Raw genomic sequence first — 24,996 nt, 5'->3', positions numbered from 1 at the left:
CTTTTGCAAATAGATGCTTTTTTGATTGAATCAATGCTAAAAGTTTTCATGAACATCACTTTCTACAGAAGATAGTTTCCCTAGAGGGTTCTAAAACTCTACCTTTTAGAACAATAAACAATGGCTTTGTCATTTCTTATAGTAGTGTTTATATAGTATTTCCATTGGAGAGTGAACATCATAGTCAGCAATACAAAAATTTGCAAGAAGTTTCCTAGAGAACTCATAAACCGTTTGACAAAAATCAGTGTCAAGTCAGGAGAGAAATATTCTGGTCATTCCTTTTTATTATACTAGATACTTAATTCCCTTGCATGAGTTTTTTTGGATGATATGCAGTTGGATTCCCATCCACATCCCTTAGAAGATATATTGCTTAGGTCCATGCAGTTTAGACATATGTTATAATATTTTTTCAGATTATATTTTTTGTTCCAGAGAAGTAAAGAAATGAAGACAAGCAGGTTACATACAAGACAGAAAAGATCTGATGAAAATTCTACTATGGACTATTTATTTAGAAATAGGTTGGCTGGATAATGCTAATACTTATCACCATGGCTAAAATTTATTAAACACTCTCTCTGCTATGCATTTCAACATACATCACTAAGAGATTGGTACTAAATTTTCCATTTTAAATATACAGAAAAAGATAATGATAAGGTTAGGTAACCTGTTCAGCTAGTAATTGGCGGAGCTAGATTACAGACCCAGGTGATCTTATTCCAGATCGGAAGATCTGGACGAAAAGAATTGGAAATGAGTCTGTCCTTTGTCTACTACAAGTCTCACTGAATATCATATGGGGATGATAAGTTAATAAACAAGTAGGCGAAATTATACTTATGTTGTGAACCATATGTAATTAAGGATTCAGTAGACTGGACTGTTGCTTACATGATTAGAAATTTGAGGGAACAATTAGGTTTACTCCCTTGGGACTAAGGATCTTCCATTATAAAACAGAATGGACTAGATTATATAATCTCTAAAGTACTTTGTCACTTGCTCAAAAATACTCCAAAGGACTCTGGAGGCCAAGGTGGGAGGATTACTTGAGGCCAGGAGTTGGAAACCATGTCTCTAAAAACATTAGCTGGGCATGGTGGCTTGTGCATGTAGCCCCAGATTATGTAAACTCCAAAGTTCTTTCTTGCTAGCTCACAAAATATTTCAAAGGACTCAGGAGGCTGAGGCAGAAGGATTGCCTGAGCCCGGGGTTCAAGGCTTCAGTGAACTATGATTGTGCCACTGCACTCCAGCCTAGGCATCAGAGCAAGGCCCTATCTCTGGAAAAAACAAACAAACAAACAAACAAACAAACAAACAAAACATGCCAGAGCAAAATGTCTTAGTGTTCAATCATTCTTTACGCCTGTTTTATTTATTTTTAATTTTTATTTTTTGTGGGTACATAGTAAGTGTTTATGTTTATGGGGTATATGGGATATTTCAATAAAGGCATACATTGTGTAATAATCACATCAGGGTAAATGGGGTATCCGTCACCTCAAGCATTTATCCTTTGTGTTTTAAACAATCCAGTTATACTCTTGTAGTTATTTTTAAATGTACAATTACATTATTCTTTATGCCTGTTTAAGATGCATTCTGAATGCATAGAACTAAAGTCATTCTTTGATACAGCAGTGTGAAACAGGAACTATAAAGAGTTGCTCTTATAGATGGAATGTCCTTCTGTGTTCTCTGTTTAGAAGCACAGGAATAAAAATTTGGAATCTCTTCTGTTTGGATCTCACATGGTAGACCCAATGCCAAAAGGATAAATTAAATATTACTTAGTAGGGGGCAAGGACAATATAGATAATTTATTCTAGTACAAACAGTCTTTACTTCTCTTTCATGAAGTGGGCAAAGAGATGAGTGTCACAGAACATGAATGGGTACAGCTACCGCAAAAGGTCAGATTTATCTGTGAGAGAATCTTCCATGTGTTGGGCACCAGTGGAGCCACATTTTTATAAATGGAACCATGCAAATTTAAAATAGTGAGCAACTTAAATATATCAACATACTCTCACTTTATATATACCATTTGAATTTTAAAAATTCTCTCAAGCAAAAATATAGTTAGAATTTTAGAATTTTATCGTTTGCCAACTGGTGAGTCATGTCCACTGGAAACTAGCTGGCTTTACCCTTCACATGGTGAACCCATTATAGCTGGTCAAAAGAAATAACCAGCAAAATTATGGGGATGGCAAAAAGATCAGTGGTTGCCAAGGGTTTAGGGGAGGAAGGGATGAATAGGTGGAGCACTGAGGAATTTTAGGGCAATGAAATTACTCTGTATAATACTACAACAGTGAATTTATGTCATTATACGTTTGTCCAAACTCATAGAATGAATAACGCCAAGGGTGAACCCTAATATAAACTATGGACTCTGGTGATAATGATGTTATCAGCGTAGGTTTATTAATTGTAACAAAGGCATCACTCTGGGTGGTGGGTGGGGAAGGGGGTGTTGATAATGGGGGAGAGTATGCATGTGTACCAGCAGAGTATATATGTGAAATCTCTGTACCTTTATCTCAATTTTACTCTGAACCTAAAATTGTTCTAAAAAATAAAGTCTTAAAAAATACCCATCTTGTTACCCCATGATTGGTTCTGATTTGTTTGACATTGCCCGACCACATCCCCCTTTCATAAAGTAACAGTCTTATGTCTCATTTAATCACAACAGGAGCCTCTGACCATGTCTAGGCATTTTGCTATAAATATAACATGACATTGTTTCCACATAACAGTCAAAATATTAGAGTCTGTAAAGAAAAATGTGTTTGAACTTGTATAGGATGTCATGAAGTTTAAGTGTGTGTAGATATTAACAGGCAGAACTGTTTCTTTTGAGGCTTCAATGAAACCTTATTTAGCTTTCAAATAAGTACCTCAAAAGCCAAAAATCTTACAGATGAAAAATGAGCTACGATGTGGATTATTTTTTAGTCATAATGGTGAAGAAGCGTGTTCATGATCACATAAAAGTGTTGGTAAGAAAGAAATTCTGTAACAAAATTAATATATAGTTCAATCTATCAGAAACTATTCTTTGAAGGATGTCATTTATCAAAGTACAGATGCTGCTCTAAAAACTACATTGGCCTTTAAACATCACGAATTAAAAAGGAAGTAGAGCTTTAATTTGCCATTTTTTTTATCTTCAATACTATTGACATCAAAAAAATCATTCAGAATGCTCATAAAAATTGCTTTCCATGTTTCTTATGACTAAAAAGATTTTTTCAGAAATGAATTAATCCTCATTCCCTGACACGTTTGCCAGCGTTCTGAGATGAAAAGAAAAAAACATTATTATGCACCCTTCCTGAGAGAGCAGTAGAGGCAAGAACTGAGTGCAAAATTATTCATTTCTGCTTAAATCTTTCTTGAAATCTTTTCTGTGGCTGTGATGTGCAAGAAATAGGTGGAGAATTTTTATCTCCACCCCCTCAAGTAACGTAAATCATCTGCTCCCCCTTTTACAAACATGAAAGAGGAAAACTGTCCATGATGATTTGCAGAGAGTAGGTGTGTGTGAGATCTGCTATTTCCATGGCTGGTTCAGAAGCTGATGTCACGATTACTTCCTACACAGCAGTATGGGAAACCACATTAGCAGCAGGAATCCCAGTTGGCGGAATTGCCAATTGTACCTGATAAATAGACAGTTATTTGGAGGAGGAATCCTCTGGACACCTTAGAGAAGTCAACGTTTCATTTAGAAATTAGAAGCTCCTAGAATGGGATGATGTATTTCAAAATCTTTAAGTACAGTGTGGTACAACAATAAATATTGATTTTTATAATGTTTGTCATCATCATTATTACATTACTATAGCTGTATGCAAGTCTTTCAATAGACACATAAATGTTTGTCCAAAAGCAAGGGTTTTGGTGATCAGGAATGAAACTTAATATAAAAATTAAATTAAATTGAACTTCTTAGAAATTGCCTTGAGAAAACCTGGGGTAGGAAATAAGGAGTTGAAACTAGACTGGAAGATAATCTTGGATTCTGAGGGGACCCAAGGTGATTGGGAGCATGACTTTGGCAGAAAGTCTTTTTAACATTATGGCATTGAGACGTAAATGCCCACCTGAAATAGCTGATAATATGGGGACTGAAGTACTTGTGTTAGTGTGACAGCAGCAGGGTCACTGGATTGAACAACTCCAGGGGGCACCATTCATCCATTCCTTTATTCCAGGAAGTGTTATGGAATACAGAGTATTACACAGAAGCAGCAATTTGGAAAGACCATCTTGAGAGATTCTTTATACAAACAGAACCCTGGTCTATAAAGGTACACATTGAGGTCAGTGTCACCCTGTCCATGCTTTCATCACACTTCTGTGTAGATATCTTCTCCCTTTTTGTATTGTGTTAAGGCATCAGAGTGCATCTTCCAAGGTGCTAAGCTCCCTTTACCCCTGCAGAGGCTTATTGTTTCTCCTGAGAAACTTGGCTGGTTATCGTGATGCAGCCAATTGATCTGTTGTAATAATAAATGCCCACTAAATTCAATTGCCAGGTTATCATTTATGTATTTCAGTTCCTGCTCCATGGTTCTCTTGGAGGTCCAGAACTGAGCAAGACCTGAACTTGGTAGTTACCCATGTTCCAAATATAGTGTCTTTCAAATTTTGTCTTGACTGAACATTCCTTTGTTCAAAAAAATACTTACAGAGATGTCCAGTAAATAAAATAGAGAAGCTGTGAATGCTGACTTTGGGAGCCTTTCCTGCTCATTGTCAACACCCACCTGTTGACTTCACTTGTTCCATAGCAGCCAGTGCGGGAATTCCATTGACTCTCCAGAGCTCTTCCATACCCAGTGCTAATAACACTACTTAAATACTTAAATAAAATCTGTTTCATTGTCTTTAACTGAATTTCTGGGGGTCTATTACCAACATTATTTGGAAATGTTCCCTTCTCCACTCTAGAAATTAGCTGTGTTTCTAACTGGTAATTTAAAACTAGCACTCCATCTCTATCAACTTAGAAAATTAAATAAATTATTTAAAAAAATAAAATTAGCCCTGCAACATTTATCTGTACCTATAGAGCTGTTTTATTCAGGAGTCCTTTGGTTGCAGAAAACCCAACTCATTCTGACCTAAAGGCATTCTGTTGACTTAGAGGTAGCTGTACATTGAAAGGCTTAAAGGTAGCACTGGATTCAAGCACAGTTTCCCTTCAGAGGGAAGAGAATATGCGGGATTCGATTTCTCTTTCTCACTATTTTCCTGTTATTCACCTCAATTTATCTGATATTGGGTTTATTTATGGGCAGGCTTTCTTCATGTGATAGTCCCTGAGAAGTCTTTCCTGTGATTTTCTTTCCAAGTAACACCAACAGAATTTTTGGAACTATGATTCATTCAACCAGTTGTTTTTTAATTAGTAGACTTTATTTTTAGAGCCCTTTTAGGTTTTTTGAAAAATTGAGCAGTGAATACTGACAGCTCCCAAAGATTCTCAACCCCTCCATACACAGTTTTCCCTATTAACATCTTGCACTGATGTGGTACATTCGTTACAACTGATGAACCAGTATTGATATAGCATGATAAACTAAAGTCCATAGTTTATATTAGAGCTCACCTTCTGTGTTGTAGAGTTTGTATGTGTTTTGACAAATATGTAATATCATTTATTCACCATTACAGTATCATACAGAATATTGTTCCAAAATTTCTGTGCTCCACCTACTCAGCATTTCCTCCCTCCTGCCAAAGTCCTGGCCACTAGTGATGTTTTTACTGTCTCTCGAGTTTTCCTTTTCCCTGAATGTCATATAGTTGGAATCATACAGTGTGTCATCTTTACAGATTGGCTTCTTTCACCTAGCAAAGGTACTTAAACTTCTTTTCCGTGTGGCTTGAGGGCTTGCTTGCTTGTTTTTATCACTGTTATTACACTGGTATTATTTTGTTGCATGGATAGACCACAGTTTGTTTTTTCATTTACCTATTGAAGGATATCCTGAATGCTTCCAAGTTTGGGCAATTATGAATAAAGTCACTGGAAATGCTTGTGTGCAGGTTTGTGTGGACATACATTTTCCAATCGTTTGGAGAAGTACCAACAAGAGTAATTGCTGGATCATATGGTAATACTATGTTTAGCTTCTTAAGGATCTGCAAGACTGTCACCAAAAATGGCCATACCTTTTCTCATTTCTATTTAAATGAATGAGTTGCTGTTACTTCACATCCTGGCCAGCACTTGTCCTTGTCAGTGTTTGGGATTGTACCGTTCTAATAAGTGTGTAGTGGTATCTCGTTGTTTTAATTTGCAATACCCTATTGAGACTGGACTAGTTTTAGTTGGTGTCCATTCTTGAATCAAGCTCTGTAGTCTAGGGGATGGAATATAGTGATCAGTCAGGTATGCATCTTGGGCTTTTTATTTAAGCCCAGGCAACAAGGATAGTTTGTGATTTACAGATAACAAATTCACAACTGAAAAGTGATTCACAGTTAAGAAAGACAATTGGATGCCATACTGATAATACATCAGCAATTCACAAGATAAATACATAAACAAAACCTTCTGACAAAATATAAATATCAGAGTGTTCATATTTACATCATTCTCAGGTGAAAAACACATGATGTCTTTCAAGGGTCAAGGAAGGAGGTGTTGTACATATGAAGTATGGAAGTTGCAACAAGTGACAGTGGGAAGGCTGGGCTGAATTTCAACAGTTTTTTAAAAAGTAGAATAAAACCCATTTGTTTTCAATATTAATTCTTCATTGTACATATTGATTCATAAGTATGTATAACTTCTTTCTCTATAAAATATATCACACAGTGTAAATGAAATAAACAATCCGCTAGAGATCTTTTACAATTTAAATTAAGCTATTATTCAATGTAATTACTAGTCTGAACGTTTTGAAGTTTTTCCAAATAAGAACTATCGAGGTTGTTTATTCTACAAGATAGTTCATTGCACAATTATGAATAATCAGCAACAACTCTGTGAGCTGATGATCGTAGGGTATATTTTAGTTGAGAACATATTTTTGGCAAGGAATACTCAATGCCTATTAATTAAATCAAAGATATATTTTATATATGCTGATTCAATAAATGTTCTTTTCAAATGAATACGTTGGCCAAGTAATAGGTGGTCACTCTAAATGCAATTGGTGAATTTGAATCTGACAGCAGGAAAGGAGGTATGGGTTAAATGTTCGTAAATATAGGCACAAATTAGTGATGTTACTCGGGGAGAGAAGAAGAGAGTTGGCGTAAACATTTCACAGTTTTATAACAGTATTTGTCCAATGATTGATTTAATCTTGTGATTGATCATTAGGAAAAGTGTAAACCATATGGCAACTGACATTTATAAATGTGCTTTTATCAGTCAGTTTTATCCATTGAGAAGAGCAATTTAAAGATTCAACACTTTGTAAGTATATTAACACAGTATTCTGGAGAATGTATTGAGTAATAGTGTTGGAAAGATTCTGTGTAGAATCTTTATAGAATCATTAACGAATAGTATTGGAAAATAATTTTAACTGGTGATAGACAATATTTACTTCATTCAGAAGCCTGTGTTTATTTCATCCAAAGTTCTGATAATGTCAGAAGTTACTGATTTCTGGAAATGCACTGGAAATATGTAGAAAATAAGAATAATTTACTTCATTCTTAGAGGATATGAATTTTAAATACCATGTGAAAAAACAGATCTGAGCTAAATCGAATGGCCACGAAGTGAATGGGTTTGCTAAAGAGAGGAAAATCCTGAATATTTATACAAATTTCATCAATCTCTGCCTTTGTTTTCTAATTTCTATACATTAGAAAGCAAAGGCAGAGATTCATGAAATTTGTATAAATATTTAGTTTTCTAATGTATTACATTTATAGAATTTTAGAAAGTAACTTATTTAGCCACCAATCCCACTAAAACTAGCAATAGTAGCTATAGGTTTAATCAGTCGGCCTTTGTGTTTAAAATGAGGCAAATTATTTTTGCCACCATAGCAGCAAATATGAGACAAAGCACAATGTTCTCTGATTATAAATTGGAGAACTTGGTTAGAAGTTAATTCCTGTTTATCAGATGACTTAGGATATCATTTAACTATGATTTAAGCTATCATTTAACTGTCAACCTTTAGTAATGTGATGACAAACTGCATTTTCACTTTGATAACAATTGCTGTTGTCATAATCATCTTCATCATCCACATTTGATTTCCATGATGCTTTAAAATAGTCAAGTGTCACACTGCCCAAGAGAAGTGTATCAAACATGGTGCCATATTTTGGTCAAAAATTGTTTTTGGGTCTGAATTTACAGAAGGAGAAATAAGAGAATTTGGATTGAAATAAATAGTTTTATAGAGGTAATCTATTAAACATGTATTAATATACCAGAATGGTTCATATGGATCATTATGTTTTCTGGAGATAGAGCACTTGAATGAAGGTATAAAAATATGGCTTAGTCATTAAATAATTTCCCAAAACCTACTTAATCACTCTGGGACTTGTCTCAGCCATAGAACTAAGAGAACAAAGTCAAACTTAAGTCAACACAAGATACTTAGCTTACGTAGCTACCGTCTTTAAAAACATCTTTGAACTGTCTTAATGGAATATCACTTCACATTTTTCTGACATCTTTAACACGATTTTGGTTTCCAAAACAGTTGCCCACTCTCTACCCAACTCTTTCTACTCAACCTTGGGTTATGTAGCTTCCTGGCTTTTCATTCTTTATCTAGAATAAGATCAGAATTTTTTCCCGGGTGACTTATTTTAGTGGATTCCAACTGTGAAAACAAACAAACACATACGAAAAGACATAGCAGATTTCATCTGTATATTCCTTTAGAATTTTGCCAATCATAAATGTTTGTAGAAAAGAGTGCTCTTAAAACTCTCCGTTAATATTTGCCCAAATTTGTTTATTCAGTTTTGTCCAGAAAGGAGGGAGTTGGTTACTTGAAGTTCAAATATAGGACTCAATATTTCATTTATTCAGAAGAGGGCACACTTGTGCTTTTAATAGCAGATGTATTCAGATTTGCTGGTATACAAAATTTATACATAAACTTGCCACAGATGACAGAACTACTTCTCATTACCATGGTTTTTTAAAAGGCTTAATCCTTCTTAAACAAGAAGAGTGACAGAATTCAATATGCAGTTTTCTTTTTAAAGAAGGTTTTGTTTTATTTTGTTTTTTTAAAGTTCCAGAGTCCTTTTAGGTTAAAAACTCTGCAATTTGTTCTAATAATTTTTCAGTGTGATTGAAACATGTCTATGATCATGGAAATAACATGTTTTTGACAGCTTCTTATACATTTTAGTTTGACCTCTGACGTTCAGCAATTTGATAGCCTTAAAAACATTTTCTCTGCTGGTTTTCATTAATAATGTGACATAATTTGTATGCCAAGATAACACTGACCCATTTGGAGAAAAAAGACTTATGCAATAAGGTATCTTTCTACCAGTGGACTTAATTGTTCTTAGCCATAATTGTTTCTCCCGGGGACACAAGATTGTCTTTGCATGTTTGTCTAAGGGATTTACTCTAAAACCTTTGAAAATCATAGCCAGCTTCCACTACTTTGGCCTCAGTGCTATTATGCTCTAGACAATTCAAGTATTTGGTCAAAAATGATAAAACCCAAATGATTTAAAATATACGGTAATAACTCTGATAAATACAGAGGATACGAGTAGATAGAATACATATAAAATTAAATTTGCTTTGAGGTATTGTTAAAAGCTTATATGGGTTGTAACCTGTCTGACAATATATATGACAATGGGGGATATCTTTACTATATAAAGCACTTTTACAAATGATAATGAATATTTAAGATAATTCAGTAGAAAATATGCAGAGGTAAAAGATGGTCATTTGACAATTTCCAATATGGATGAATGGGAAATTACCATTATACTATATTCAGTGTATACAGGAAAACAGACCTAGTCTATATGGTTGAAGTAGTTCATATTTTTGTCCGTGTTCAATACTCATGTTGAATTGTAATTCCCAATTTTGGAGATGGAGCCTGGTGGGAGGTGGTTGGATCATAGGGGTGGATTTCTCATGAAGAGTTTAGCACCATACCCTTGGTGCTGTTCTCATGATGATTAGTTCTCCTAAGACCTGTTTGTTTAAAAGTGTGTGGCACTGCCCCTGCCATTCTCTGTCACTCTGGCTCCCATTCTCACCATGTGATGAGCCTGCTCCCCATTTGCGTTCTGCCATGATTAGAAACCTCCTGAGGTCTCCCCAGAAGCAGATGCTGCTATGCTTCTGATACATCCTGCAAAACTGTGAGCCAATTACACTTCTTACTTATAATTTACCCAGTGTCTTATAGTTTCTTTAGAGCAATGCAAGGAAGTCCTAATACATTTTTTCAGTCTTCTGCCCTCACAAAGTTTTCAGGAGAGCAATGTTGATACAGATGTTAATTGATATTTCATTTTCAGATGATAATCATGCAATATGTATCACTGATTTCAGTGTACCCTTTGACTAAACATTCAACATCTTTCTCAAGGAAATGATCTGAGAAAGAGATAACTGTACAAAGATGTTTCTTGCCATGATGCTTAACGTAGTGAGCAGTTGGTAACCACATAAGCATCAAGGAAAACTAATTAGTTAAATATTTTAAATGTGCTGTGGTAAAATCCTTTAAATGAGTACTTCATAACTATTAATACCACAAAGAAAGCTTGCACCTATTAATTTTTTAAGTCTAAGTATGTTGGTAAATTGAAAAAGTAGGTTAACAGGGAGATTATGGAGTAATTCCAATTTTATGAGGGAACCATCATTCTACCCTCTACATCCATGAGATAAATTATTTAGCTTGCACATATAAATAAGAACATGAAATATTTGTCTCTCTTTGCCTTGCTAATTTCACTTAACATAATGTCCTCCAGTTCCACCCATGTTATTGCAAATGACAGGATTTTATTATTTACCACAGAATAATATTACAATGTGTATACAGACCACATTTTCATTATCCATTCATCCACCGATGAACACTTAGGTTGATTCCATGTCTTCACTATTGTGACTAGTGCCTCAGTGAACATGGGAGTGCTGATATTTCTTTGATGTACTGATTTTTCTTTCTTTTGGATATCTATCTCCTTTATTTGGGATCATATGATAGTTTTTAGTTTTTTGAGAAACCTCTATACTCTTTTCCATAGTGACTGTACTAAGTTACATTCCCACCAACAGTATGCAAGCATTCCTCTTTCTCTGCACCCTTACTGGAATCCATTATTTTTTGTCTTTTTGATAAAAGATATTTTAACTGGGGTGAGATGATACCTCGTTGTGGTTTTGAATTGCAGTTTTTAGATGATTATTGATGTTGGCAATTTGTGTGTCTTCTTTTGAGAAATGTCTATTGAGATCTTTAGCCCATTTTTAAATCAGATTATTTGTTGACTTTTTTTTTTTTTTCTATTGAGTTGTTTGAATTTCTTATATATTCTGGCTATTAACCCCTTCTCAGTTGAATAGTTTGCAAATATTTTCTCCCACTCTGTAGGTTGTATCCTGGCTTTGCTATGTGCTAACTAGCTTTTGTTGCATTACATTGGCCAAGCAAGTCACAAAACTAGTCCAAATACAACAGTCATGGTGGCTCACACCTCTTATCCCAGCACTTTGGGAGGCCAAGGCAGGTGGACCACCTGAGGTCAGGAGTTGGAGACCAGCCTGGCCAACATGGGGAAACCCCCGCCTCTGCTAAAAATACAAAAAAGTATCCAGGCATGGTGGCAGGTGCCTGTAATCCTGGCTTCTCTGGAGGCTGAGGCAGGAGAATGGCTTGAACCCGGGAGGTGGAGGATGTAGTGAGCCGAGATCACGCCATTGCACTCCAGCCTGGGCAAAAAGAGTGAGACCGTGTCTCAAAAACAAAACAAAAAGCAGTCAACAAAGGGATCTCACTTCTTGATGGAAGAAACTGCAATGTTACATTGCAGAGGGCAAAGGAAGGGGTAAAGAATAGGGGTCCTTTTTGTAGTCTGCTCCTCTAGTAAACAGCTAAATTCTGAGAAAACAGACTAAATATAGAAACTCAAATTGTGAATCCAACGTAGAGAAAAAGGCTGACTAAGTCATGAGTGAGTATCAAAAAAAAAGACTAAGGTTTTCAAGTTCTTGAGGCATACTTGTGAGATTCCTATCTGAGGTCCTTCATTTTCTAACTACAGAAACTTAAATAATGCGTCAATATGAATAAAAATACCTTGTGTCCTTTAAAATGTGGGTAATAACTATGATTCCCTTCTTTGTTGTTGTGAGAATAAAGCAGGATTACTTTTTTAAAAGTTCTTCACAGAGGCTTCACATTGCAGGTGCTTCATGAGTGTCTAGAGTAATTCACTAACTTTATTAGGATTAACCTTGCTGTAGTTACTAGTGAATCACATTGTACAAACTAATGAACTAGCAAATAGAATCAAAGAATCAATACAGTGGAAATAAGACTGAAGTTGAAGGTATCTAGCCGGGATCATGGATTCTAGGTCTGTGCAACCTTAGGCAAGTCACAGTATTTCTCTAGACCTGTGTCGTTTCTAAGAAAATGATGCTTCTTCTTGGAGCTGAAATGTCATTCTGCTCTAAGAAAATTACAACCAAGAATGTTCCTTTCTCATTTTCATTTTCCAAATTGTATTTCCGCTTGCAAAACAATATTGTATTCTTGTATCAGAGAGTTTTAGGGCAAACAAAGATGATCAAGTGAATATTTGAGTGTTTGGGAAAGGAGCGGACCAGAGTGAGGAGACCCAAAATTATCACCCCAGTTGTTAAGTAGCTGAGAAGGACTCCACACATTATGAATATTTCTGGTTATCAGGCCTGTCTGAAGTTATTCCAAATAATTTTTGTTTTCAGTTACAGCGATGTGTGACTAATTGTTAGTGTGCATTCTTAATGAGCATGTATCACATTTAAAAATAAAATATTACTTAAAAATACTACAAATAAAATTACACACCTTTGAAGCTGAGTTCTGTTAAGTAGCTGATTGTGTGAGTTATATAAGAATATGAGATATAACCTAATGTACTAACGCACCTTCTAGTATCTATCCTACACTGCTCTGGTTAGCACCAGTGGCTCCAAATGACAAGAAAGTGTCATGACATCAAACAGTAGGGCAGAATTCCACCAAAGAATACTGAACACTTTCATTAGGAAAATAGGAAAAGGAAGAAAAAAAGGAAATAGTGGCAGTTTCTTTGGACAAAATCTGGGTAAAAATTACTACCCTCAGGGTAGAAATTTTCTTAAATTGGGAAATCATACCTCAAGCTGAGAGCTTGGCATATTTGTTCACAAACCTATTAACTTCTCTATAGCTTCCCATTAAACATCACAAGTAGTTTATTCCCATATCATCTGGGCAGTGGGCCAAATTTTGCCTTGAATTTCTCATTCCTATATTTTCTTTGGCCGTTTTACTGATCTTCATGAACTTTCTTTTTTTCTTTCTTTTTTTTATTTGAGATGGAGTCTCACTCTGTCGCCAATGCTGGAGTGCAGTGATGCGATCTCAGCTCACTGCAACCTCCATCTCCCAGGTTGAAGGGATTCTTCTGCCTCAACCTCCCAAGTAGCTGAGATTACAGGTGCATATCACTGTGCCCAGCTAATTTTTGTATTTTTAGTAGAGACACCTTGACACTATAAGTGAAGAGGTCACCTCAAAATATACAGAGTCAAAAACAGGCTTCTGAGGAGGTAAATGTGTTTTAAATAAGGAAATCTCCATTATAACTTCAAAAATGTCATTCATTCAGAAGGTAAATCAACAGGAAAATAAACCTTGAACAAGTCTCTTTTTCATGTCTATTTAAATAAGAATGCTGTTGAATTTGTGGTGCTAATAAAATAGTTTAAAACTTATAACATTATTTTCTGTATCCAAATAAGTGAAAATATTTTTTAATACAATTTAATATGGTTTATACTGAGTTAGCTCTGAGGATGCTAACACTCTCTAATACTTTTCCCCCAAATGTTGATATATTTGTATTTATTCTATATTAAACATTCAAATGGTGTTTTAAAATGATATCCATAGTGTCATCCAAAAACCCACCACATAATGTTTTAGTCTTTATTATAATTTCAGTTATGTGGAAGTTAAACATATGTGACTATAACACTTTTTTTAGATTGTGGTTTACAAAAAAAAAAAAAAATCATTCCCCTATTGAATAATTCTATAGGTTTATATTGGCAAAATCCATGTTCTGCTCACTTGGGTCCAGCCCCCATTAAGCCTGTAGTCCAGTGGAAGAAGAGTTCAGTAAACTCTTAAAACTGAAAACTTAACATGCAGTGTAATAGTTCTATGCTGGGGTCAACATAGTGTATTACAAATGCATATTGCAGAGTCCTCTTATTTGAACTTAGAGGGTCGGAGAATTTCCAGGGAAGGTAACATGGAAGGTAATATCTGACAAATCAATAAAAATCAGCCAAAGAGATGGAACAGAATACTTCATCTTAGTAAGCATTATATACAAATGTATAGAGGCAATAAAAGAGTTGGCATTCTTTAAAGAAGTAAGAGTTCAATGAAACTAGAAGTTAGAATTCCTGAAAAGATGACACGGAGATTGGGAATAATAAATCCGGAGTGGTAAGCCGGGGTTTCATCATGGAAGTTCCTTTTTATCAAGTTAAAGAATTTGACCTTTCTCCTAAGAGGATTGGAATTCTACAGAAATGTTTTAAATAAGAAAGCAGCCTGGTTAGGTTCACATTTCAAAAAAATCATTTCAGTGTGAATAAAGGATGATAGACAAATGAGAGCAGCAAAGATAGAGGCTGAGAAACTCATTTGGAGTCAGCTATAGTGGTTCCAGGTGACAGATACTATTGGCCTCAACTAGAATACCTGTAAGTGGGGATGGAGACAAGTAGCTGGAATCATCATATTTTTAGAAGATTAAATTGAGAGGGCTTCAGATTGGATGTAAAGGAGGGTGAGGATCAAGGGTTAAGGAAGCTAACTAGATTTGTGAGATCTGTAACAGTGATGGTTGATTCCTCAACCGAACTAGGAAACATACACTAAATATGGCAAGCGAAGGTAATGAGATCATTTGGTGGCATAGTAAGGTTTTCCTTCTGTAAGATTTCAAGTGAGATGGCTAGCAGAAATTTGTGCATATGGATTATGAACAAAGTCCTTTTCAGGAACAAGATCTGAGCTAGAGATATAAACTTTGAGACTGTCAGCAAGCAGATGGTAATTAAACATATGGGAGTAGATAATCTTACTTAGGCATGATATATAAAGGAATGATTCTCAAACTTTGGGGTCAGATTAATTACCCAGGAAGCCCAATAAAATTCAGAATCCTGGGTACCACCTCCAGAGTATTTCATTGAGTAGGTGTAGAATGTAGTTCCCAAATCTGCCTTGTTGGAAAGCAGAGCCCTACCCAGTGGTTCTGGTAGAGATGATATTGTGACACCACTCTGAAATATAATGAGAAGAGGATCTTGCATAGTGTCCTGAGTAGTATCAGAACATAAGCGATGGACAAAGAAAGAGGGACCCAGAAAGAAGACTGCAAAAAAGCAACCAGAAGTATTGAAGGAAAACCAGGAGAATAAAACATTACAAATTCTGTAAGAAAATAGTGGGTACAAGAGTGGTGAACAGGGTCAGAGTGCTGAGAGTAAAGATAAAGGCTAAAAACACCCACTGGATGTAACAAAAAGGAGGTCATCACAAAGTTGGCAAGAACAATTTTGGTAGAATTATGTGGGCTGAAGCCAGATTGCAGTGGGCTGAGGGTTGAATATGAGATGAGGATAAAGAGACAAGAAGCAGAGGCAAAATGTTATAAAAGAAGTTGGGACTAGAAGGGCAGGAAGTCGCTGCAGCAGAATGTGGACTGAAGGGTGGGATGTTTTTAGTAGAGAAACGACTTGAGTGAATGTGCTGTCTCATACCTGATGTGCTCCATCCCTAATTTCATTTTAAAGTTTTTGTAAACAGATTCATTGAAGTATAATCTACATATTATAAAATTCATCTGTTTAAAGTATACAATGCAGTTTTTTTTTTTTTTTTTTTTTGAGACGGAGTCTCACTTTGTCACCCAGGCTGGAGGGCAGTGGTGCCTCCTTGGCTCACTGCAACCTCTGCCTCCCGAGTTCAAGCAATTCTCTTGCCTCAGCGTCCCAAGTAGCTGGGATTACAGGCATGTGCCACCATGTCTGGCTAATTTTTTGGTATTTGTAGTAGAGATGGGGTTTCACCATATTGACCAGACTGGTCTCAAACTCCTGAGTTTGTGGTCCACCCACCTTGACCTCCCAAGGTGCTGGGATTACAGTGCCACGCCCGGCAATTCGATGATTTTTAATAAAATTACAGAGCATACAAGCATCGCCACAATCTAGTATTAAAGCATTTTCATTGGTCCATGTTCCATACATCGATTTACTGTTAATCCACATTCCTACATTCTGCCCCAGGCAAATACACATGCATTGTGTGTCTCTACAGATTTACCTATTCTATACATTTCATAGAAGCCATACAACATGTAGGTTCTTTTGTGTCAGAGTTCGTTTGCTTAGTGTATTGTTGGAGAGGTTCCCTCCTGTTGTAACATATATCAGTGCTTTATTACTTTTTTATTGCTGCCTTATAGTCCATTTTATGGATAGAGCACATTTTGTATATCCATACTTCAATAGATGGACATCTGGATAACTTCCCCTTTTTGACCATCATTCCTGAATGATACTGCTATGAATATTCACATGAAAATCTTTAAGCATAGGTTTTCATTGATCCAGGATAATTATCTAGGAGTCTGATTGCTGGGTTGTATGTTAAGTTTGGGTTGAACTTTCTCAGAAATGGTCCAACTTCTTTCCAATGTGGCTGCAACATTTTACATTCACGCTCTTTCATCTCTGCCCTAATAAGCATATATTCACTTACCCTTATAACTGCATTCATTTAGTTATCCTGAAGGAAAAAGAACTGTGCCCTCTTGGATAGTGGGGAGCAAAGTAAGGTGCTGCTTTGGGTTCTGTACATTATGGTTAGGCCAGAAATGATGGAAATATGAATTAGCACCAGCCTGCCCCCTAGTGGTGGTCTAGACTGCTGTACTGTCAACCTAAATCCATGGGGCCAAACTTCCAAGCGATCTACTCTTTCCTTCACACCCTCTGTCACCCTACCTCCATCTTTTCTTGCAAAGACTAAACAGTGGATATGCTCAAACAAATTTAGAAAGTATATAGTGCGGTGCAGTGGTTCACAAGTATCAGTCTACTAGTCATACCTACCAGAGATATGGACACCTACTCTCATGTGTTTAAGCATCACCTGCTGGGGGACTTGAGCAAAGTTACTGAACTTCATGTAGTAAGCTCTGTTGTTTCTGTAACTCTACAGTGAGGATTATGATAACACCAGGCTTAGTTATACTGCAATGATTCAATGAAATTTCTTAGGTAAAGCACCTAACACAGTTAAACCTAGAGTTGGCATTCAAGACAAAGTAAGTGTTCATATTTTATGATAGTATAAGTGGTCACAAGTGTAGTCAAATGCTACGATGACATTCTATTTATAAAATTGTTTCTTTACCTGTTCTCATTTGCTTATATCTTATGTTTATGCTCTCTATTTAAAAGTAAAACATCTTTGAATTTAGAACTACTGTTGACTGTATTTATTTGACAGTCTACAGTGTACTGTAGACAATTTATTTGATATTGATAAGAATCACAAAAGTAACAACGATACTGCCCTTCATTATTTTATAGTAACAATATATCAAGAAATTTGCTAAAGTCTTCCTGTATGTAAAATTTAATGCAGAAAACATTTTTATAAGGTAGGTAAAGATCTCAGATAGTCTGTGTTGGAGAAAATATTTCAGCCACATCTTTCTCGCTGCACCCATGTTCACTACCTGTTGTGCTGCCAGTGCCAATGGAAATAACAATATCAATTACAGCTAGTTGATAATTGAGAAGTATATAGGCTAGAATGAGCTTTTGTTACTCTTTTGTCAAAGAGAAAAAGTAAGACCAGAAATGGCCTGAATTTGATGATTACTGCAGTCTGCAATTCAGCAATTCAAGATAGTTACACTCTCCTTCCCAATCCACCCTAACACCTGCTTCCTTTTCCCCATTGATAGCTAAAGTTTGCTCCCCGAAATAGCCAAAGGTTAATTGGAAATTTTATCCATGTAAAGTAAGTGCATAGGCCTTCTTTTGTTTTTCTCTTAACAGTGCTGCAGACTGTTCAGAATTTATTCTCTGATGGCAGTTGTTAAGTTACTCATTTTAATGACTGTTTTATAACTTTACAAAGAAAATTGTTTCCAGGGAAGAGAGCATGCCTCCAATACAGAAATCAGGTATTTAGGGGGAAGAACCATCTAATAAAACACTTTGGACAGCCCATCATAGTGTTCAGACACACAGTTCTAGAAGAGAAATAAGAAAGCATTTCTTTGGCCAAATGTGATCTGAACCATCCTGGGTTTTGCCTCACATGCTGTGAGAGACATTTATTCTCTTGACTATTCAATTATTTTGCCAGGGAGATGTGGGAATTAAAGTAGCAGCAATCATGATAACATGTGTGTTAAGTATCAAAATACTTTGCACTGAACAGATAGAGTTGCCAGTTGTATTTTCAACTTGGGTTTACATGTGGAAAATATTATTACTATTTCCTTCAATGTCATCCATTTTTAATGGCCCCTATTCCATCCAAATTTTAAGCTGTAAATATAGTCTAGTATTTGAAAAAAAAATCTAAGTAGTCCTAATGCCAGAGACCGGAACTAGTTTGTTTGCCAGCAAAATTCGTCTTTAGTTTACATGTATCTAGATGCTTGATTATATGTCCCCAAATCCAGTTATAATTTAGCCCAGAATTTTAGACTAACAGAACCTACATGTAGATATATTTGTTTGTCTCATGCATTTAAAAAAAAAGAATCTGTGAGCAAGCCTTTAAATATCAAGAGATTCCACAATCTGTATTTGGGATTCTCTTCATAAATAAAAGATTTTAAAATGCTTTCTTATCCCTGAGTAGGACACTGGACAGATAATGCATACTTACACTCTACTATTTGATATTTGTCCAAGACCTCCCAAACACCTTTGGTTTTTGCTTAATGTTAGTCGATATTTAATCTACTGAAATATTTTAGTCCATCTTTTTTTTCCCCCTGTAGAAAATTGACTCTAAATTTAAAGCAGCCTTTCTAATGCAATCTGAGGCAAAAGGTATAATTCACTTTAAAGTAATTTGGGGGCAAGCTTAGAAGTGTGTAGGTAGTAGGGCAAACATTTATTTAATTTCCTATAATACTATAGAAACGACAATAACTAACAAACGTTAAATACTTATTCTGTCAGGTGCTGAGGTTTATATACATTATCTCGTGTAATTCTCACAACAGACCATAAAGTAGGTGCTAAATGCTATTATTAGTTTAACAGCAATAACAAAAAAAATTCGAAACCTCAGAGCAGTTATGTGCATTGCCTATAGTAAGGGACTGAGCTAGGACTACCTTCTCTCTAAAACTCACTTCCTCATCACTCACTCTCTTACTCTGTCTTACCTTGACATTACATTCTAAAGTATTTTTTAAAATATATTTAGGTCCAGCACACGCCGATTATTCCAGCACTTTGGGGGGCCAAGGCAGGTGGGGCCAAGGCAGGTGGATCACTTGAGGCCAGGAGTTCGAGACCAGCCTGGCCAACATGGCGAAACCCCATCTCAACTAAAAAATGGAAGAATTAGCTGGGTGTGCTAGTGCATGCCTGTAATCTCAGCTACCCAGGAGGCTGAGGCTGGAGAATCACTTGAACCCGGGAGGGAGAGGATACGGTGAGCTGAGATCGCACCACTGCTCTTCAGCCTGGGCGACAGAGGGAGACACTGTTTACAAATAAATAAATACATAAATGTTTATTTTAAATATAAGTAATTAAAAACATAAAGCTACCTAAAAATGCACATTTATATAAATAAATATTCATCTTCATACTTAATAAAATGCTCACGGAACTCTCTGCTCCTCATCACACCTTTTGGGTCACAGAGGGTCCTCTTTTATGAATGGCCCATCAAAGGGGTCAGTATTAGGTAGCATTCTTTCCCAGTATTTTCCTTTTTTTTTTTTTTTTTTTGCTACTGTAAATGAATTATGTATGAACCCTGAAGTAATTAGCAAAGACGTTGTTGTTCAGCTGAATTTTAAACTAATTAATCTGACCTAATTCCTGTCAAAAATAATTAGGATAAAGTATGTCCTCCCTAAGCAACTCTTTGAAGCCGAGACGTTAAAGCACAGTACCTCCTGTGTATGCACTGCTCTAAAATTGAGAGGGCCGTTTATTTAAGTTTTAAAGGAAATGCCACCTTGTGAATTGCCACCTGGGCATCATCTCATCATCTCCTCCTCCTTGGTTTCTATATTCAAATAAAGAAAAGAAGCTGAACTAGCAATGGGACTGTAACATGAGTGGTCTCAATGAGCCCCTCACATCACATGGTTTGCAATTAAAACATCCAAACTGGTTAATTTCTCCTCTTCCAAAAGGCTTCCTGCTGAATATGTGTGCCCCGTTTCTCAGCCCGTGCACAGTCTTGCTCTTGTCCCTTAGGCTGGAGTGCAGTGGTATGATCTCAGCTCACTGCAACCTCCACCTCCCCAGTTCAAGCAATTCTCCTATCTCAGCCTCCTGAGTATCTGGAACTACAGGTGCTTGCCACCATGCCCGGCTAATTTTTATTTTATTTTATTTTATTTCTATTTTTAGTAAAGACGGGGTTTCACCATATCGATCAGGCTGGTCTCGAACTCCTGACCTCAGGTGATCTGCCTGCTTCGGCCTGCCAAAGTGCTGGGATTACTGGCATGAGCCACCACACCTGGCCCACTTTTCTTAATATAAAATTGATTAAGCTGTCTTCTGTCTCCCCATCCCCTACCTGCCCCAAATAACCTTTTAAAATATCCTTAGTGATATAATGAATTGGGAAAATGTCTCATGTATTAACCAAGTCCCAAGCTATATGTTTCTGGGAAAAATAATTTAGGAAAAGCAAATAGGCAAGCTTTACCCATAGCTGCAGGTTGTCAACAAGTTGAGATGATCATGGGTTGCAGCAACTGTGGAGGTTTGTATATGCTGGTGTTTGCCCAAAGCCTTCACTACTGCTCTGTCATTGTATGGCAGCCTCTTCTGCATGCCCCCTAACCTTGCTCTTGAACATATTACGGAGCTCTTGGGAGAGGAGCGCATTGTGGAGTATATCTATCACATCCCCAAGCAGTTCAGAGTTAATAATTTCCTTTTTAAACCTATGAACCCTCCGTGTTTTCTAGTCCTCCCTTCCCAACCCCCTTCCAAGTTAGTTTCTAGGCAACCAATAAGCACTGAATTACATTAAGCTCTTTATTTCAAGGCTGCAGTTCAGATTTTGCTGCATATTTGTTGGCTCATTTATAGAGACCGCAGCATAAAATTCATTAATTCTGTCTAATCTGCAGTACATTAGTGATTTGGTTAGAACCACATCACCTGTACCTGTTTATCATGTTTAAATCACTCAGTGCCATGATGTTCTTCTTTATGTAGCTTATGCCAAAGATACTGTGAGCTCTAATTTGAAATCACAGAAGCAATAATTTCCACAATTCCCAGTTCTTGGCTATCATTCAGCATCTTGAGATAGTCTTTTATGAAATTAGAAATTTCAAAATCTCCTTTTTTGAATGGCCAAAATATCTAACAGCTGACTATTAGTAAGAAAGACCAGAAATGTAAGGTTCAGGAATAGCCTGAAATGCAGTAAGCATTTGCAAAAGGGAGGATATTGTTTGCTTTAACAAACTGAAATTTTGGTGTGAAAGAGAAGCAAGCCTTTGGAAATATTCCTTTGTTGGTATGAGTCAAGGAATTGAGGTTGTAATTTCAAATTTTACCAAGGACAGTGTGAGAATGAAGATTAATCTTCTGGCAGAACTGTTCTCTGTTTTGAATGTTGAATGGTTTGAGATATTCTCTTGAAAACTCTGAGCAAGCACTCTCTCTTTCTATGTGACATTTATAAACAGATCTGGTAAGTCTCTAAGTGTATAATATATTAAGGTCCTCACAATTGATCAAAAATACGAATTAAATGTTTGTTCGCTCTGTAGTTTCTTAAAACACAAAGCAGTAATCTACACTGGCCACACTAAAATGGTGACTTTGAGAAGACAAAGTAAAATCCTTTTAAAACTCAAACTTGAATCTAATCTCTTTCCTTTCACCTGCTTATAATGTAGCCGAGGCAGGTGTGTGTGGTGTATAGAGCTGTAGAAATAAACTAATTGAATGGTCTTGTGGCATAGAGAGCCAGCTGTCCACCAGAGTTGCATGGTAGAAAAATCTGCTAGGAGACCCTACTGTCAAGGAGGAGTGGCCCAGATTAGACAGGGACTGCATCTCCCAGAGGACTTTGCATCTAGAGTTGCCACTTACTGGATTTGCTTCATAAGATATGAGTAGAAGGGAGGTATGTCATTTCCAGGCGTGGCCTACAAGATCTTCTGTATGATCTCCCATGTGACCGCCTCTCTCTCTCTCTTTTTTTTTTTATTTTACATTCTTTTATATCAATAGTTTTTGGAGACATGGAAAAGTTCTTTAGTGGTGATTTCTGAGATTTTAGTGCACACATCCTCTGAGCAGTGTACTCCCATATGTCTCTTTCTTCCCCCTCTGCCCATTGGATATCAGTAACCTCTCAACCTGGGGAAAAGTGAGATGTTTTGTCAAAGCCCCCGTCACCAGCGACTGCATGGAATATCACCTGTCTAGATCCCTGACAATAAAACTATTGTTTATCACTGAGAATTTGGGTATATCTGTTTAACTGCTCATTTTACTTTGACTTATACACGTGCCATGCATGAATCACAAGACAGAATAACTTCAATCAGTAGAACCACAAATACTCTTGACTGCTTACTATGTGCCTTGCAATGCAGATTCCAAGGATTCTATGGTAACCAGACAAGAATGGCATCTTAAAGTAGTAGGGGAAAAAAGACACACTTCAAACTATTGCAATCAATCTATTAATTATATACATGTAATGAAATGCAAAATAGAAATTTAGTACCTATAGAGCATATAATACAGTAAGATTTAAACTACTCTAGGGTTGAAAAATATTTTCATTCATTAATACTTAATATTATTATTTCCAAATGTTAGTTCGGGTGAAAATAAATCTGGATTTCATGTTATACATAGAGAGCTGAGTCCGGAGTAGACTAGTAGAATCAGTAGGTTAAATTGTTTCTTCCTTTCCTCCCCCAGCACCCAGGAATCAGGATGCAACTATAAACCATTTCTTAAATAGTTTTTTTTTTTTTTCCTTTAGAAAAAGGAGGCTGGGGCAGTGGCTCGCATCTTTAATCCCAGCACTTGGGGAGGCCGAGGCAGGTGGATCATTTGAGGTTAGGAGTTTGAGACTAGCCTGGCCAACATGGTAAAACCTCATCTCTACTAAAAATAGAAAACTTAGCTGGGCCTGGTGGTGCATGCCTGTAATCCCAGCTAATCTGGAGGCTGAGGCGGGAGTCATTTGAACCCAGGAGGTGGAGGTTGCAGTGAGCCAAGATTGTGCCACTGCACTCCAGTCTGGGCAACAGAGTGAGACTCCATCTCAAAAAAAAAAAAAAAAGAAAAACGGAAAGCACTTAGGAAACATTTCACTTAATCTTTCCTTTCATAGATGAGGAGGATAAATATATTTTCTGAGCTTATAATGCCTTCCATTTTAATATATGGAACATTTAGTGTGGGCCAGGAACTATGCTAGTTACTATTTTTTATTGTAAAATTTAATAGACATATAGATTAGTACACCGTAAAATACAGGTGAGTGATTTGTCCCCTGAAAAAAAGAACACTCATGTAATGTACCTAAATCAAAAAACTGATAATTGCCTGCTCCTGAGAATCACTAAACAGCCTAGCCCAATTCCAGCTACCTTTCTCCCCACATACTACCTTTCCTTTAATGGTCATGGCTGCTATCTCCCTTTATAGTTTTACTACATTACCATGTATCCAAAAATACTGGGCTTTATTATTTTTTGAAGTTTAAATACATTGAATCTTAGTAGTATATATTCTTGTATGTCTATCTTCCTTAACTCTACATTTGTGGTTTTCATTCATGCTCTTGTTTGTGGCATTCCTTGGGTCTTTCACATTCTATCCTATAAACATATCAAAATGTATTCCATTGTATGGACATTATACAATGTATCTAGTTTAGTATGAAAGATATTTAGTTGTTTGTTATGAATAGCAGGATTCTACATAATCTTACACCTGCTTCTTGACACACAGGTGCATGCATGTACTTCCAGTTCCTAATTTTCAGACTTTGGTATTATGTTATAGCAGGCACCCATGCCTCTGTACCATTCTCCAAAGTTACTTTCTTATTTTAAAAAGTAGGGAATGGAGGGCTGATATAAAGTAATAGAGTCAGATATACTACACTGGCCGTCTAGTTACAGTACCACAGACGTTTAGTTCAATATTTAATGGGCGAAGCTGAGTTCCATCCGGTATCATTGAAACAAATGACTGGAGAAAACAGATGATCGGTATCCATTTTGGAATGCCATTACTCATTTTTTTATTTGTTTAACCATTTTTAACATGGGGAAGATGAGTATGTTCTTGCTCTCAAGTTTGATTTTACTATTTTTAATGAATTTTTTTCTGACTTTTTGGTCAAGCCAAGTTTTTTCCACATCATAGCATAAGCTGTTCCCTTTGCCTGGAATGTTCTTATTTTAAAGCCTTTCATGATTAGTTGGTTT

General features: G+C 36.3%; 1 long non-coding RNA gene across 1 annotated transcript in view; it reads right to left on the bottom strand.

Annotated features, from left to right (window-relative positions):
* LOC111546903 overlaps positions 1 to 23,098 on the bottom strand; it is a 172,666-nt gene extending 149,568 nt beyond the window's left edge. Inside the window, exons 1-2 of the long non-coding RNA XR_002732966.2 lie at positions 23,038 to 23,098; positions 8,749 to 8,837 (exon numbers count right to left, since the gene is read on the bottom strand). This is a non-coding gene — a long non-coding RNA (uncharacterized LOC111546903). The remainder of the gene's footprint in view (positions 1 to 8,748; positions 8,838 to 23,037) is intronic.
* Between the last annotated feature and the right edge of the window lie 1,898 nt (positions 23,099 to 24,996).

Source organism: Piliocolobus tephrosceles, chromosome 2, assembly GCF_002776525.5.
Source record: "Piliocolobus tephrosceles isolate RC106 chromosome 2, ASM277652v3, whole genome shotgun sequence".
Lineage (NCBI taxonomy): Eukaryota > Metazoa > Chordata > Mammalia > Primates > Cercopithecidae > Piliocolobus > Piliocolobus tephrosceles.
The sequence above is the reverse complement of the archived record's forward strand: the minus strand, read 5'-3'. Positions and strand labels throughout refer to the sequence as shown.